An 11,065-nucleotide genomic window follows, 5' to 3' on the forward strand; every position below is an offset into this window, starting at 1 on the left:
GGGGAAAGGGTGAGTTCAATAATTGAAGTTAAGTCTGACGCGTCTGCCTTCATGCCCCTGGTCTCTGGTGGGGGGCAATCAGACTGTATAACCTCCACCCTGACAGCTCGGCTATTTGCAATAATTGCCACAATTACACTGATATTTGGCTGAGGTAAAATTGACGGGATATTCATTGCTATAGTAATAAATCCATGTTTGAGGACATTTTGTGTGAGGAAGAGAAAGATAGACTGTTGAATCTGAAACATTAGGGTTGTGCAACACACATGTTGGTGCATTTCCAGTTTAAAATGTTTCTGTGTTTTTTGAGGTTATTGGATTGGTGCAAATTGCAATAACATGATTGTATTGTTATGTTTGATTGTTAGTTATTGATGCCAATTAGCTACATGTACACGAGATGAATGAAAGACCAATGGATCACAAGAGTCATTTATTTATTTATGACATTTCATGTGTCTGTGTGTGCATTTTAAAATGTGGCGTGTATTTATGCAGCACGGTCTCTATATCTATTAGCAGAGAATGTTTGGATAATGTGATATGTGACAGAACAATGCTCCAGGAGAAAGGGTGTACTGATGTGGTTCTGGGAGAAAGAGAGAGAGAGAGATAGAGAGAGAGAGAGAGAGAGAGAGAGAGAGAGAGAGAGAGAGAGAGAGAGAGAGAGAGAGAGAGAGAGAGTGAAATAACTTTTGTCGTTACATTTGTGTGTGTTGACCTTACTCTCACTGTCTTTGTTTGACTGTCATCTCTGTCAATACCTTGCTAACTCTCTCTCACTCTCCCTCTCTCACTGATGTAACCTCGGGCAGAAATATCTAAGTGTGCACAGAACAAGTTCAGACAAAAAAGCAGAGAGAGAATGGTGGGAGGGTTCCAAGGACTGCCAATGACTGCCACTTTTAGGGAGGAATGCCATGAGGGAGACACCAGGGAAGAACAGCAGAGAGGGTGAGGATATGAAGAGGTAATAACATCCACATCTTATTTCAGGGCTGCTCCTGTATGTGTGAGAGAGATTGAGTGTATTTGATGGAGTGTGTGCGGCTGTGTGCATGTGTGTGTTGAGGGGAAAACAGTAGCAGTCAGTCACAGAGTGCTATCTATCAACATCCCTTTAGGTCTGACTGTATTGACAGTGGTAAGTACCCCCATCTTTGAGTGAGTTCTGCATTTTAGCTCGTTCCACTATACACAACTGACCCGTTTAGCAGTTGGAGTTTGAAAAGTTCTTTTCATTCTCCCCCTCTTTCTCTGTCTCCCTTTCTGTCCCCATCTCTCCCATCCCAAAAGTCTTTCATGAGCAGTCTCACAGGGGCAGGGTTGTAACACAAGCCTCCTCTCTTTTGTCTCCATTCTTTACCTTATCCTTTCATCTTTTTAAACATTAATGGGAAAAAAAAGGTTTTAGTGAGATGGAAACCGCTACCTTGGTAAAGAAAGAGAGTGTCTGAGAGATGCAGACACAGGGAAAAGGTAAAGCCTTCTTCTGCTCATCTACCAATTTATGGTTTCCTTTTTAACAACAAACTTCAAGGTGGACTGACTCAGTGGACGCGCTGTTCTCCAAGGTTAAAAGAACATAGGCTACATACTCAGCTGGCGCGAAGACCCATCTAGATGAACTGTCTGTCATAACTCCACTGTCTTCACAGTAGCCTAGGTCTCAGCTCTCAGCCATGGTTTCATCTTCACCAGTTTGTTGTCGAGTCGGCCAAACCTCAAACGTTGGCCTAAAGACCTACACAGTAGCCTATTATACAAGACATGTGGTCTGGTATATGTCAACTATCTTCAAACAATCAGAAGATAGCTGTCCAAAGTCATCCAAACACCTCAAATTCTGATTAGGTACACTATTTACAGGTAGGTTATGTGTTATATGCACTAGTTAACCTGACTTATATTCATCAGCACCCAACATCATCCAATTACCTCAAATTGTGATTAGGTACAGTACTTATGGGTCGTGTTATGATGTGTTATATGTATTAGACAGTAGGCCTAGACAGTAGGCCTAGACAGTAGGCGAGTTATGAACCTTAACCCAGTTTAGCCTCATGATTTCCCAGGGAAAGGAAGGCTGAGGTAAAGGTAAATCATTGCTTAAATTATTATATTAAATCTATAATACTGTTTTTCTTTATCCCTAATAACCAGCCGTTAGGCTGTTTGGGGCTATACATTTTGTATTGAGAAAACTTGGCATTCGATATCCCTCTCACAGATGTTCCTCGTCCTGTTGTTTCTTCTGTGCTTTCTTTCCCCCTCTGTCCTTTACCCCTTTCAAAAAACTCGCTCGCCCCGTCTTGTCCTCCCTTTCCTCCGCTCCAAAAGCAACCAGAAGCTATTCGCGTTTAGGCTACAGGCGGAGTTTTTGAGAACTGGGAAGAATTTGACAAACTTTGTTGATCCCAACGTAGCCTAAACGGACCGCAGCGCTTCACTGCCAGTCGTTATAGGGACATCGATTAGTTTACTGTGTATGTCGACTTCAATTTAAATATATTACAGTTCCTCTTTTCATGGAATTTGAAGAACAACGTCAGGAGGATGAGATCTTGACCGAATCATGCATAGATCTTTCTTTCTTTTTTTTATCAAACATCACGTTGTCTGTCTTGTTTAAAGCGCGGTTAGGACGGAGCGGTTTTTGCATATTTATTTTTTCTTCCCGTCGTTTAAAAAAAATATGATTGTTGTTTAATTCAAACGGACATGGCTAACTGATAGAATAAACATTTTTTTTGTGACGTGGGAAGTAAATTTGAATTGAATATGAAAACGTAACTTTTCCATGTAAACCAATATTGAGTTTTACTACTTCGCCAACTCTCTCGGACCATTAGTCTATAACCAATGTGGTGTCAACTTGAAGGACGCGTGGTCCGGATCTCACCTAAACGGTACACATTTACTTGTCGTGTCCATTTTACAAACTGCAGTTCATGTATATGTTAATTTGTTTGCATATGTATTAACACGAGCTATGGACACTTTCGGTTAATACATCTACAGTTGGGTTTGCCACAGCGCATTTATTGGATAGCCTCATTTAATTCTCCATCACTGTTTTTTCTCTTTCACAAGTATTCAGATATGATAACAGGCTACGGATATAACATAATCCTAATCTGCAGGTGTATGCTCGAGATCACAGAAATTGACAGGTCATCAGGCCAATTGATCCATAATCTACTGAAATCTTGCCTATAGTCTACTTTGTGGCAATTTTTGAGATTTAGGTTGTTGCTTACCTCGTGTTAAAAGTAATCAATGGCATTAAATACATGATGTCCCTGAAATATTAGACTACTATGACTATGTCACTATACCAGTAGCAGAGTGCATTAAATCCACAATCCTGAGTATGTGTTTCAGCCCAACAGCAGACCCTCACTTGGTTTGGTAGGAAGCTGAGAGATGGGGTTTAGGAAATGTAACCACTCTCGTATTCATAGTGGGGCTTTGAATGCAAGTACTGACAATCTATTGCATGCATGATAGTTTAAAACATTTTGCAGCAATACATTGTTTGTTTACTGAAGTAAATAAGGCCTACAACCCTATATTTTGTGTTGTGATGCAGTAAGAAGACAGTTATATTAAAGTCATGAGGAATAACACATTATATACAAGAATCAATGGTTATATCATTAATTGAAATAAAAATAACCAAAGAACAGCAGAATTTGCCGTGCAAACGTGGCCCTTTGCGTGTAAATAATACAATGTGTACCACCTTCAGTTGGTTAAATGCTTAAGGAAATCGTTGTGGGTTTTTCAACGCCGATTAGGTAAGAACATGGTACCATATGGAATGTTTCCTTCATGGAGCCTCCCTTCTGGTAGACAGCTTAATTCACACTGCACTGCTGCTCTCATTTCTTCCTATGTGTGTGTGTGTGTGTGTGTGTGTGTGTGTGTGTGTGTGTGTGTGTGTGTGTGTGTGTGTGTGTGTGTGTGTGTGTGTGTGTGTGTGTGTGTGTGTGTGTGTGTGTGTGTGTGTGTAAATGTGAACTGAAAAAGCTGTACACAGAGCCAAGGCCAGAGAGAGCCCAGTTAGACTAAAGCGTGGAATGACACAATCATAGAATCCTAATTAATTGGCTGTTTGCACAGAAGGACCGCTAACCACTGTTACGTGCTCAAAACTCATGAGCACAAGGCTTTTACTCCGTCTCAGGCCATACAGAGACAGAGAAAAACAAAGACAAACAACCTGCTGTAGTGTTTCCTCTGCTCTAGGCACAGCAGGTGTCACAGGCGTGAAGTTGACCTCTGTCACAGTTAGGCTATGAAGAAGTCTACACATTGCACTGACTAATCTGGTCTATGGACGGATGATTTCAGTACACACACACATGTCCATAAGGTTACGTATTGACTCCAAAGAGATATGATTATCCCGGCTGGTCTGGGCCTTGACATAATGAATCATCTCAGACGGACAAATGGACATCCGGCCCATGTGGGTCACACATGGATTAGTTGTTAACAGGATAATTGCACAGTAGCCACTGCCAGGTGTGGAGCCAGCTTAATGGAATTCTCTCTCTTCTCACTGTTTCCTAACAGAGCCTCCCAGACTAATTCTAGCTTCCCAGTCTCATTCCTCTCCATCCTTTCTCTCACTCCTCCTTCTCTGTCATTTCAGACCCACAATATACTTCTCAGGTAACCATCTAAAAAATCATTCAAACCAACAACCTTAAGGCACCTATCCCTAATCACCAGGTTAATTTGTGAGATTTAGTTCTAGCTGTAAGTTGTACGTGTGACTTTGTTGTAGCAGTGTTACTTTGTGTCTGTTTATTTGAAGATCATTTAAAAATGACTATGTTTTTTGAACTGTTGGGCAGTTTGGTTTTCTGTAGGAACTTGGGGGAGTGTTTTGGTTTGGGGTTAGAAGGTTTGTTTTGACAGGGTTTGGGGTTAGAAGGTTTGTTTTGACAGGGTTTGGGGTTAGAAGGTTTGTTTTGACAGGGTTTGGGGTATGGATTGTTTGTTTGGATAATGTTTGGAGGTTTTGTAAATTAGTTGGGAAAGTCTTGTGTTTTCTTATAGTTTTGAATCTGTGGTTTTGGGATGTTTTTTCTATAGACCGAGGGTGTTCGTTTGGGGTATTGGGTTGTCTATTCATTTGTGAGATTGTTTGAGATTTGCTGGTTGGGACAGTGTTTGGGTCTCATCCAGACAGCTGAGGAGTGAGGAGGTCCTTGTCTGGCCATGCAGGGAGTGTAAATGGCGCGTGTCATTGTAGCAAATGGAGCATGATGATGAAAAGCTGTGCCACAGAGTACACTGATATGGTCTCCAGCGTGTGTGTCTGCCTGCCTGTCTGGTGTGTGTTCTCAGAAAACCTTACAACCAGCTCTTCCACTAAACACACACACAGCCTTAAAATGTTGTTTTTATATACATGAACATGATCCCTATGTATAAAAATAGATGGGGATCATAATGCCACTGATTGAATAATTGACTGTTGTTCACCTCTCTCTGTCTCTGTCTCTCTGTCTCTGTCTCTGTCTCTGTCTCTGTCTCTGTCTCTGTCTCTGTCTCTGTCTCTCTGTCTCTGTCTCTGTCTCTCTGTCTCTGTCTCTGTCTCTGTCTCTGTCTCTGTCTCTGTCTCTGTCTCTGTCTCTGTCTCTGTCTCTGTCTCTGTCTCTGTCTCTCTCTCTGTCTCTGTCTCTGTCTCTGTCTCTGTCTCTGTCTCTGTCTCTGTCTCTCTGTCTCTGTCTCTGTCTCTCTGTCTCTGTCTCTGTCTCTCTGTCTCTGTCTCTGTCTCTGTCTCTGTCTCTGTCTCTGTCTCTCTGTCTCTGTCTCTGTCTCTGTCTCTGTCTCTGTCTCTGTCTGTGTCTGTGTCTGTGTTGTCTGTTGCCACATGTCTGTTGTCTGTTGCCACATGGCACAGTGCATGTTCATCTATAATTGACCGTGCTCTTCTGCAGCTCACCATCTGTCTGGGCTGGAACTAACCAGAACCCAGAATGGCACTTCAGGACACTTTATTTGCATGCAGCACACAGCGCACCTGTGTTTACGAACTTATGGATGGCCCTGTGCCAATAAGAGCAAACAGGTAAAGAGTCCCTTGATGTGATTTGTGTATCACCAGGGAACGAGGTCCACAGCATGCAAGCATAAATGCATGGCTGATGTGTCATCTAATGTCCCTGGTTCTTTTACTAATCACTACTGCATTGTGTCCCAGGTGTGGCCAGGTGTAGTGAATTTCCTGTCATTTCTCTTTCTCTCACTGTATCTTTCTTTCTCCCTCTCTGTCTAACTCTCTCAACCTCCTACCCCCCCCCTCCCTATCAATTCTCAATTTCTCAATTCAAGGGCTTTATTGGCATGGGAAACATGTGTTAACATTGCCAAAGCAAGTGAGGTAGACAACATACAAAGTGAATATATAAAGTGAAAAACAACAAAAATTAACAGTAAACATTACACATACAACAGTTTCAAAACAGTAAAGACATTACAAATGTCATATTATATATATATATATATATATATATACACAATGTACAAATAATTAAAGGACACAAGATAAAATAAATAAGCATAAATATGGGTTGTATTTACAATGGTGTTTGTTCTTCACTGGTTGCCCTTTTCTCGTGGCAACAGGTCACAAATCTTGCTGCTGTGATGGCACACTGTGGAATTTCACCCAGTAGGTATGGGAGTTTTTCAAAATTGGATATGTTTTCGAATTCTTTGTGGATCTGTGTGATCTGGGGGAAATATGTCTCTCTAATATGGTCATACATTGGGCAGGAGGTTAGGAAGTGCAGCTCAGTTTCCACCTCATTTTGTGGGCAGTGAGCACATAGCCTGTCTTCTCTTGAGAGCCATGTCTGCCTACGGCGGCCTTTCTCAATAGCAAGGCTATGCTCACTGAGTCTGTACATAGTCAAAGCTTTCCTTAATTTTGGGTCAGTCACAGTGGTCAGGTATTCTGCCGCTGTGTACTCTCTGTGTAGGGCCAAATAGCATTCTAGTTTGCTCTGTTTTTTTGTTAATTCTTTCCAATGTGTTAAGTAATTATCTTTTGTTTTCTCATGATTTGGTTGGGTCTAATTGTGCTGTTGTCCTATCTATCCCCTCCCCCCTTCTCAGTCTCCCCCTTCCCCTTTCTCAGTCTGCTGTCTGGTCTGGGGACACCTGAAGATAGCAGTAAACCCACATCACAGACATTCTGAGCATTCTACCTTTTTAAACTCTTTCTAAATGTCCTCCTCCCATTTTTCACACAACAACAGATAAATAGAAGTGACACATGACTCAGTCTTGGAAGTGGGTTCATCTTTTTCTGGGTGGAGGCCATATGCTCTCTCAGAGGAATCCTCATAATCATGGTTGACTAGTCCTACATGATGTGTGACACCATCATGATATGCCACATATGGAGCAGGCCTCTTCAGACAAAACGCGAACCAGAGGAAGGCATGTGTTGTTGCTGTACTGATCAGTGTTTCCCTTATATTCCTTTAACAGTGGCACATAGCCGCTGCTAAATTGTTGGCGCCAAGTTCAGAGTGACAAGTTCAGAGCGACAAGTTATAACAAGTTACATATCTTCCTCAGATTCTCATCAGATCTTCCAAGAAACCTCCCAGTTAACTAGCTAGCTAGTTTGTAATCCTGGAAGTGCAGCCAACCATAGAGATAGTGCCCAAATCTAGTGCCCAAAATCCAGTTTGAGCAGGGGCAGCGCCATTGAGGACTTTTACCATTTTGAAGTAGTCAACTGGGTGGGACTTCCTATGGGTTAAGGAAGGATCACATAATTCCATCCAGGTTATCAGGAGGGGGGATCAGCCATAACTGCAGGTGACAGTAAATCACCAACCTTGGCTTTATACCTTTTCAAACAACACACTCCAGGTGTCAGTATGCACTTTTTCAGTTTGTTTACCAAATCAGAAGTAGTAGAAGAAGAAAATGAACTATTTCAAAATGGAGATGGCCTCAATGGTGCTGTCCATGCTCTTACAGACGCCATAATGGGACATATACAATGTTGAGTCCTCTAACTATCTCTATGAGCCATCCCTATTAATACAGATGTAGGATCTTAATTTGATCGCCCTGCAGGACATTTTAAAACATGTTGTGTATTTGAGGTTTAAAAGGGCTGCTGAAGTTTGTAATTTCCACTTTGAAATTTCAGACTTATTTTTCGTAAAGGGAAAATCATCAATCCCTACACAAATGTCCATGAATTATAATCCACATATGAATTAAAATGTCCTGTTGCTGCAGGATTATTTTCCTGCTGTAGCAAACTGGCTCAAATTAAGATCCTACATGTGTAGATGTATGTAATAATTATTATACAGTAACTTTACGCTAGCTAAATTATTTTTAGGGTTCATATAGAATTGGCTGGTGATGTCATTGAGGTCATGAGATAAAAGGAAACTGTCCTCGATTTTCAGAAGAGTTCTAAAGGAAGTGAACATAATTACATTTTGGAGTAGAATGTCCTTTCAAAATATCCTTAATGTTACACTTTTACATGAAACTACATGAAAGTTGACATACTAATATGACATTGAAGTTCAGTCAATAGACTATTATTGTAGTACCATATTATCTTGAAAGCGTATCTAGTTGAATATGATGGTCTGCTTTGCCCTCTGGTGGCAGGTGTGAGTGAGAGGACAGAGGATCGGGGAATTGGTTAAAATCACATTTTATTGGTCAGATACACGTGTTCAGCAGATGTTATTGCGGGTGTAGCGAAATGCTTGTGTATTTAGCTCCAACAGTGCAATAATATCTAACAAGTAATATCTAACCATTTCACAACAATACAAACAATACACACAAATCCAAAGTAAAGGAATGGAATTAAGAATATATAAATATTTGGACAAGCAATGTCAGAGCGGCATAGACTAAGATACAGCAGAGTAGAATAGAATACAATATATACATATGAGATGAGTAATGTAATATGTAAACATTAAAGTGACCAGTGTTCCCTTATTAAAGTGACCAGTGTTCCCTTATTAAAGTGACCAGTGTTCCCTTATTAAAGTGACCAGTGTTCCCTTATTAAAGTGACCAGTGTTCCCTTATTAAAGTGACCAGTGTTCCCTTATTAAAGTGACCAGTGTTCCCTTATTAAAGTGACCAGTGTTCCCTTATTAAAGTGACCAGTGTTCCCTTATTAAAGTGGCCAGGGATTTCAAGTATATGTATATAGGGCAACAGCCTCTAAGGTGCTACTGATGGCTACAGTATTTAACAGTCTGATGGCCTTGAGATAGAAGCTGTTTTTCAGTCTCTCGGTCCCAGCTTTGATACACCTGTACTGAGCTCGCCTTCTGGATGATAGCGGGGTGAACAGGCAGTGGCTCGGGTGGTTGTTGTCTTTGATTATCATTTTTGGCCTTCCTGTGACATCTGGTGCTGTAGGGCAGGTAGTTTGCCCCTGGTGATGCGTTGGGCAGACCGTACCACCCTCTGAAGAGCTCTGCGGTTGTATGTGGTGCAGTTGCCGTACCAGGTGGTGATACAGCCCGACAGGATGCATCTGTAAAGGTTTGGCGCTGTTGTGCCTTCTTCACTACAATGTCTGTCTGGGTGGACCATTTCAGGTTGTCAGTGACGTGTATGCCGAGGAACTTGAAGCTTTCCACCTTCTCCACTACTGTCCCGTCAATGTGGATAGGGGGGTGCTCCCGCTGCTGTTTCCTAAAGTCCACAATCAGCTTTGTTTTGTTGACATTACGTGAGAGGTTATTTTCCTGGCACCACTCTCCCAGGGCGCTCACCTCCTCACTTTAGGCTGTCTCATCATCCCTTTAGGCTGTCTAATCAGTCTTACTACTGTTGTGTCGTCTGCAAACTTGATGATTGAGTTGGAGGCGTGCGTGGCCACGCAGTCATGTGTGAACATGGATTATAGGAGGGGGCTGAGCACACACTCTTGTGGGGCCCCTGTGTTGAGGATCAGCGAAGGGGAGGTGTTGTTTCCTACCTTCAAACCTGGGGGCCCCAAGCTTAATGATGAGCTTGGAGGGTACTATGATGTTGGATACTGAGCTATAGTCAATGAAAAGCATTCTTACGTAGGTATTCCTCTTGTCCAGATGGGATAGGGCAGTGTGCAGATGGCGATGGCGATTGCGATGGCGATGGCGATTGCATCGTCTGTGGATCTATTGGGGCGGTAAGCAAATTTAAGTGGGTCTAAGGTAAGGTAGAGGTAAGGTAGAGGTGATATGATCCTTGACTGGTCTCTCAAAGGACTTCATGATGACAGAAGTGAGTGCTACGGGGCGATAGTCATTTAGTTTAGTTACCTTTGCTTTCTTGGGTACAGGAACAATGGTGGACATCTTGAAGTGGTCCTTCTGTAGCTCAGTTGGTAGAGCAAGGCGCTTGTAACGCCAGGGTAGTGGGTTCGATTCCCGGGACCACCCATACGTAGATTGTATGCACACATGACTGTAAGTCGCTTTGGATAAAAGTGTCTGCTAAATGGCTTTTTTTTAAATTTATTTTTTTAAGGAAGGAAGTGGGGACAGCAGACTCAGATAGGGAGAGTTTGAATATGTCCGTAAACACTCCAGCCAGCTGGTCTGCACATGCTCTGAGGACGCGGCTTGGGATGCGGTCTGGGCCGGCAGCCTTGCAAGGGTTAACACGCTTAAAAGTCTTACTCAAGTTGGCCACGGAGAAGGAGAGCACAGTCCTTGGTAGCGGGCCATGTCGGTGGCACTGTGTTATCCTCAAAGCGTGCGAAGAAGGTGTTTAGCTTCTCTGGAAGTACGAGGGAAGCGGTTAAAGGTTTATCTGGTATCACTCATCATTCATCATTGTGTTCAAAGGAGGTTGTGATGTAAACTTTCAGAGAATTGGCCAAGGGCCAGGATTTTCTGGAGCCTTTGAGAAGAAAAACTGTTCTTCAAGTATTTCCGGTTTCACTTTTTAAGTTTTCTAAATTCAGCATCTGTCACAACAACAATTAAGTGATTAGTTCAGTTATTACTGTGAAATTCCTTATTTTCTGCCACAAGGCAAAACATTT

At 42.2% G+C, this 11,065-nt stretch overlaps 1 protein-coding gene across 2 annotated transcripts in view; it reads left to right on the forward strand.

Annotated features, from left to right (window-relative positions):
• The first annotated feature begins 868 nt into the window (after positions 1-868).
• The window catches only part of LOC118378877 (uncharacterized), a 15,540-nt gene continuing 5,343 nt past the window's right edge, over positions 869-11,065 (forward strand). Inside the window, exon 1 of one of the 2 annotated variants that reach the window (XM_035765860.2) lies at positions 869-973. The gene's annotated coding sequence lies outside the window, so the exon portion shown is untranslated. Of the gene's footprint in view, positions 974-2,295; positions 2,913-11,065 lie in introns of those variants that run through there. The other variant, XM_035765859.2, reaches the window with a different exon arrangement.

Source organism: Oncorhynchus keta, chromosome 5 (genome assembly GCF_023373465.1).
Source record: "Oncorhynchus keta strain PuntledgeMale-10-30-2019 chromosome 5, Oket_V2, whole genome shotgun sequence".
NCBI classification, from domain to species: Eukaryota; Metazoa; Chordata; class Actinopteri; order Salmoniformes; family Salmonidae; genus Oncorhynchus; species Oncorhynchus keta.